This window comes from Polypterus senegalus, chromosome 17 (genome assembly GCF_016835505.1).
Source record: "Polypterus senegalus isolate Bchr_013 chromosome 17, ASM1683550v1, whole genome shotgun sequence".
Classification (NCBI taxonomy): domain Eukaryota; kingdom Metazoa; phylum Chordata; class Cladistia; order Polypteriformes; family Polypteridae; genus Polypterus; species Polypterus senegalus.
The window spans coordinates 56,518,158-56,524,157 of NC_053170.1; the positions used below are offsets into that span (position 1 = coordinate 56,518,158).

At 36.5% G+C, this 6,000-nt stretch overlaps 1 protein-coding gene across 1 annotated transcript in view; it reads left to right on the forward strand.

Annotated features, from left to right (window-relative positions):
• Positions 1-5,398, forward strand: part of csmd2 (CUB and Sushi multiple domains 2) — a 967,861-nt gene extending 962,463 nt beyond the window's left edge. Inside the window, exon 73 of the mRNA XM_039739491.1 lies at positions 1,986-5,398. The gene's annotated coding sequence lies outside the window, so the exon portion shown is untranslated. The remainder of the gene's footprint in view (positions 1-1,985) is intronic.
• Positions 5,399-6,000: the final 602 nt, after the last annotated feature.

A 6,000-nucleotide genomic window follows, 5' to 3' on the forward strand; every position in this document is an offset into this window, starting at 1 on the left:
CTGTAATGATAAGAAAACAGGGCAATCAAGTGGACAGTTGGAAAAGTACAATAATCAGGTTCTTAAAACAGATCACCAAACTGGATAAACAAAAATTACTTGCTGTCCTTTTTATGCTCCCTCCTCCTTCTGGCCAAGTTCAGTACTGAGAAGGAACTTATTACTAAACAGGACACTGAATTGATCCTGCCGTCATGTCTTAAGAAACCCGTCAGCTGTAAGTCTGCTGAATCAGGTTGAAGAAGATTGTACAGAAAGCTGCAGTTTTTCCCTTGTGAATTCAACAGCTTTGCCTGGAGATTCTCTTTAAGTCTCAGTAAAAGCCTCTGATCTATTTTTATTTTAAACCAAAGAGTGTTATAAGGAGATTCTCAATCTTTTTAGCGTGAGAATGCATTCATTTTGTTCATTGTCAGCAGCCGTACATAGTTATTATTTCTTATGTTTGCCAGTTTCCCTAATCGCTGGCTTGTAGTCTTTATCGACAGTGGATTGTTTTATTTTACATATTATTGTTCCTTCTGTCGACCTACTTCTGCTGCTTTTCAAAAAAAGAAACTTCATGTATAATTCAAGTGCAACTCAATCATGTAATATACTGTACTTTATTTTCTAATATTTACATGTCCACTTTGTATATGTTGTATAGTTTAATTAATCATCTACTATTTCAAACTGGATTGCCTGTCCCAGCATCAGTGGGACAAGGAAAGAATCAACCCAGGATGGGGCAACAGCTCATTGCATTATACTATGAGACATACAATCGCACAGTTAGCCACGTAGCTAGTGGACACCATGCAGACATACAGAGAATGTGCCGACTTCACACAGGAACTGCCTAAGCTGGGATTTCATTCTGAAGCTGCAAGATAGCAGTGCTAACCACCGTGCCACATTGTTTTAATTTGACCACAAGCAGCTTTCATTTTATAACACAATAGCTTCAAATGTACATTAGTCAGTCGCCCTTTATACTGACGTCTTTAACATCTAATAATAATTCAAATATTAAGAAAGATTACTCAAATTATTTTGCGTTTATAGGAATTGCTTATAAACATTTTAAAATCACTTTTTAAGTCTGGTGCCTCCTGACTCTCAATGGTATAAGAAAACCCCCACATAAGATATACTGTTCCACTCATCTTGATGTCTACTTATGCAAGACATTGAGCTTTTAGGGGTTTCTATTTTACCTCTAGCCTCCAAAAAAACTTATTTAAGGATATTTTTGGGACCATATTTTTTACAGGAAATTACACCCTTATCATAAAGAGTAAATCAGTAGGTGCCTCCAGTAAAACCAATCGGAAGGACTAGACATTGTGTATGCCACGTGAACCGACCCCAGGGATACACCCCGTAATACGAGGATATGAGAGGTCAAAGTTATTCCTTTTCATAAAACTTTGGAAAAATGGGGATCAGTAATATAGGCACGTAGAGTGTCGTTTTATGCTATTTTGAGGTTTCTGTTCATTAATATTATAATATTTGACTCTTTAACAGTGGGCCTGCCCCTCTAAGAGTCACTCTCAGAAAATTAAAAATGACAAATTTTAAACATAAGCATGTGGGGTATTGTTTTAGACTATTTCAAGGTCAGTGATTATGAACCTGAATTTATTTGTTACCTTCTCTCAGAGGGTGAAAAATCACGAGTTTCTATTACAATCAAGAATATGTTAGATTTTAAACATTTACACTGAAGCCCAGATTTGAATATTTCAAATATTTGACCCAGCTATTCTTGTTTATTATGTACTTCTACCTCATGAAGTAAATCATTACATTTCTTATGAACACCCCAAATTATGGAGGCTTGCACTAATTCAGACTTTTTTGAATTTGTAAATTAGTATCATTTTATAAATTACAAAACACATTAGAAATACCTAATATATTGTTCACTTATGGTGAAAAAGGTGATTCATTCTTTTGATACCTTTTGTGAAATCAATGCATATTGTTTGTTTTGGCAGAATCCTGAAGTCGATGGGGTGTCACTTCACTTGTCTTCATCCAATACCTGTCTGAAAAAGTTTTGAACCCAGTATGAAGGTGCATGGAGATCAGCAGAGGGGAAGAGCCACGCTATTTTTTATCTTCCTGATTGGCACCTCTGTGAAGAAGGAAAGGGCTGGGGTGGTTCAAATACAAATGAAAAGTAACACAAGAGGAAGAGAAGAACAAGAAGCAGAAAACCTGAATGGTAGGACTGGTTTCCTGGACATGATGCAAATCTTTGCCAAGCATTGCTTTAGTTATCCCCTAGTCCTGCCAACAAAAATCTGCTGCCCGTGCCAGCTCAGGATCAGGATTGTGAGTACTGGCTTTTGTACCCATGGACCTTCTTGAGTAAATCACAATGAACTTGCCAGTATCGGCATGGAGTGGTGCCATGGTGATGTCTTGAGACATCTAAGTGAAAGAGTGAATTCCTTGATTTTCATCTTTTAGTTATTTATTTATATATTTATTTGTTTTTTTCTTCAAAATGTTTTTCGAATTTCTAGATCCCATTCCCTTAGATTTGGACAATGTCTGCTACCGTACGCTGTGTTCATTTCACCCGTGTGCCTTTTGGCTTTGTCCATTCATCCTATTTCATTTTAATTTACACCAAAACAGATATAGGATTAAATATGGCACTAAAGCCAATGAGAAGTATCATCATTTTAAAAATAGAAATTCATTCTATATTTTTGAAGAAATATTTTTCCTTGCTTGTATACAGCTAGCAAATGTATCAAGAGATTAGCAAAATAATATCAGCAGAGGATTTTTTTGTATATACAATAATCTGATATGACCTGTTTTTAGGTCTCAGCATTTGGGATTGATGGCTGTGTCTTCTCTTGCTAGGGGCTATGAGAAGTAGGTGGAACATTAAATGACTGGAAGGTCACCATATCCCAGTGCTCAGTGCTTACTGTAGATGGGTTTGGTGAAACAGCTAGGTAGCACAGTCAAATTCTGATTGAATTGCGGAATACTGTGTATTAGACATGAACTTGAGATAGGGTACATATTGTTCAGTTTGACAGTCACTTTCAAGTAAAAACTACCTTAAAAAGTGTGCTTTTGCATCATTAATTGAATTTAAATTACGTGTTTCTAACTTGGAGTCATAGTCATTCCATCCTGGATACCTCAGATTCATTTCTGTGTGGTTGAGCGTGTTCTGCACACCTTTCCAATCGCCTGTATAGATAAGGTTCCTGACATGAAACTCTGGGAATATTTGGGCAAAAGACGTCTGCAGTACAAAAAAACCTGTGAAGGATGTTTCAAAAGCAGTTTGTGCGTAGGCTGAGAGGAGGTTCACGGAGATTGATGTCAGACCACTTTTATTAAAGCAAGTGATTTCTGCTCTGTATTCTCTGGCCACTTAACTCAATATAGATCATGACTCGCCTGGCAGAATTTCCTGCAAGGTCATTTTGACTTTGACCAAAATCATCCTGCTTTGCAGCAAACTTTTGCAGATGTAAAATAAAGATTGAAATATTAGACACTGTTTATATAGTGCTAAAGGTTAAATCGCACATCACAATAATTAGCAAAACTTAACCGATCACTCAAAATTGTAACTTGGTGTTTTTCCAAAATGACAAAAAGAATAGAAATTTTCTGCAGCTGCTGTTTTTTCTCAGTGTTGCTTTAGATTTATTCTGAAGTTTCAGTTAAAATACTTTAGATTTAAGATCCACTCTCCAGTTTCATGTGGACTAATTTGTACTTTTGAATCATCAGTTGTCAAACTGGAAAAGAAATGGCAATTCAAATAAACCATTAGATCAGTTAAAATAATTGAGTGTGCTGGTGTCAGTAAGATTAGATGTCACATAATTGATATATTCACACATTTGGTGCATCTATTAGCTAAAACATCTGATTCTGTATTTCCAGCAAATCCATTAAAAAAAGTATAAAGCCTGATTCCTAATCAGTGCTCATCATCTGAATTATTATACATACTGCATTTTTTACACTAGTGAACAAATATATCTTTATTTACCGAAATGTCTACATAATCTTGCTAGCTAAACAATGCATCGTCTCTTCTTAATGAATTTTAGAGAAATATTGAATGAAATGTTTTCATTATCTGCCTTATTTGGTAGTTTTTGCTTAAACAAATTCTCAGGAAATAGTGGAAGTGAACTGCAGCCCTGTTCTCTCTCCGTTTGGGAATCAAACCCTAAAATAAAAAGAGAGCAATGTTTCCTAATTGGCAGTGGAAGTGCTCATTGTGGGCTGCTCTCATTCAAATGCTGCCAACAAAGCTACAAGATTTATCTTCGTGTTGTACACAAATCTTTTTGCCTTCTCGACAGCCCTGTCTCACAAAAGATGCTTTTAAAGCAAATCTCTAGCCTGTGTACCTTTGACCCGTTTTACACCATCAACTATCTTGGTAATTGCTTCAGTAGTAGTATTAGTTTTAAATCCATTTCTTATCTCTTCAGCCTGAAGGTAATAATAGCGGGTGCTGCCGAGAGGACAACCAGAAGTCAGACACTATTTATACTACCCGAGAAGGTCAGCAGACATGGTGTGCACTACATGCATTACCTGAAACACTGTGGCACTTTTGGTTTGTTGTTGTATAGAACTGCTTGATCAATAGAAAGAGAGCATTTCTTTTTTGCTGCACTTGGTGGATATACTGCGTAAGGTTAATATTTGTAAATAATCTATTAGTCTGTCTGCAAAATTGTACCAATAAGATATTCAATTTAGTCTGCAGCTATAAAGATTCTACATGTACGGTACATTCACACAGTGCTATTAATGTGTAGATGCATATATAAGGAAATCTGGAGAATAATGAAGTGCATTTCAGTGATGTCACTTTTAGTCTACTTTCCATTTATACTTTAGTTCTGACCCCATGGCAGTTATTTCACACTTGATTTACTTATTTCACATTTGACATGGTATTTATTTATTTTAAAGAAGACAGTCTTCATTTGTCCACATTTTGCAGTAAATGTTGGTTGGTTACCTTTTGACATAGGATTGTTTAAAACAGAAAACACATATTCCCTGTCAGAGCTGCAAAAGTCTGTTCAACTATGTCATTAAAATTACGAGAGCACTAAGACATCAATCAGGCAATCCTACTGGAAAGTCACAGTTTATCTTAGACGTTGCTATTCACTTGTTGGATTTGCCGAATTTTGACATGCTATAGGCATACATCACAGAGACTTAAAAAAGCATTTTGTCAGCTTTTAATGCAAGAGAGATTTATTGGCAGCCGACTTCTTCAATCAGGGATGGTCTTTGAAAATGCTACTGTAGGCAACCCCGGCTGGTTTCCTTCTGATTAAGGAAGGAAGTTCTATTTTGCTTTTATTGACTGCATCCTACTCTTATTGTACACAACGGGGCAATTTTTTTTTTTTTTTTTTATTATTCATCCCACTTGACCAATTTTACTTAGACTTGCACACTCTTAGTGTTTGCTGTTGCCCATTCACTCCTTGGGAGTAAACCAAGGAAGAAGTCTACAGCCCAGGTGGCTTACATCCCCTTCGGAGATGGTGCACTTTAACATGCTGCTCCACTATCTTCAGCCTTCTAGTATTTGAGAATTTTCTTAAATTCTGAACTTTGGTTTCTAATTTTAAAGCAGTTTAAGACATTGTTCTCTGATTTCAGCAACCATATAAGTAGGAAGAATGTCACACTGATGGTTATCAACAACATTCATCCATCCATTATCCAACCCGCTATATCCTAACTACAGGGTCACGGGGGTCTGCTGGAGCCAATCCCAGCCAACACAGGGCACAAGGCAGGAAACAAACCCTGGGCAGGGCACCAGCCCACCACAGTATCATCAACATATAAAACTGTATTCCTCCGTGCCAGAGAAGGTGTTTACCAAATGTTCAAAGAAACATACAGTATAGGAGAGATATTGATCTTGAGTTTTTATTAACTATTTTATGTGTAAATTAAAGTGGTATGCCAAAAAGCACAAAG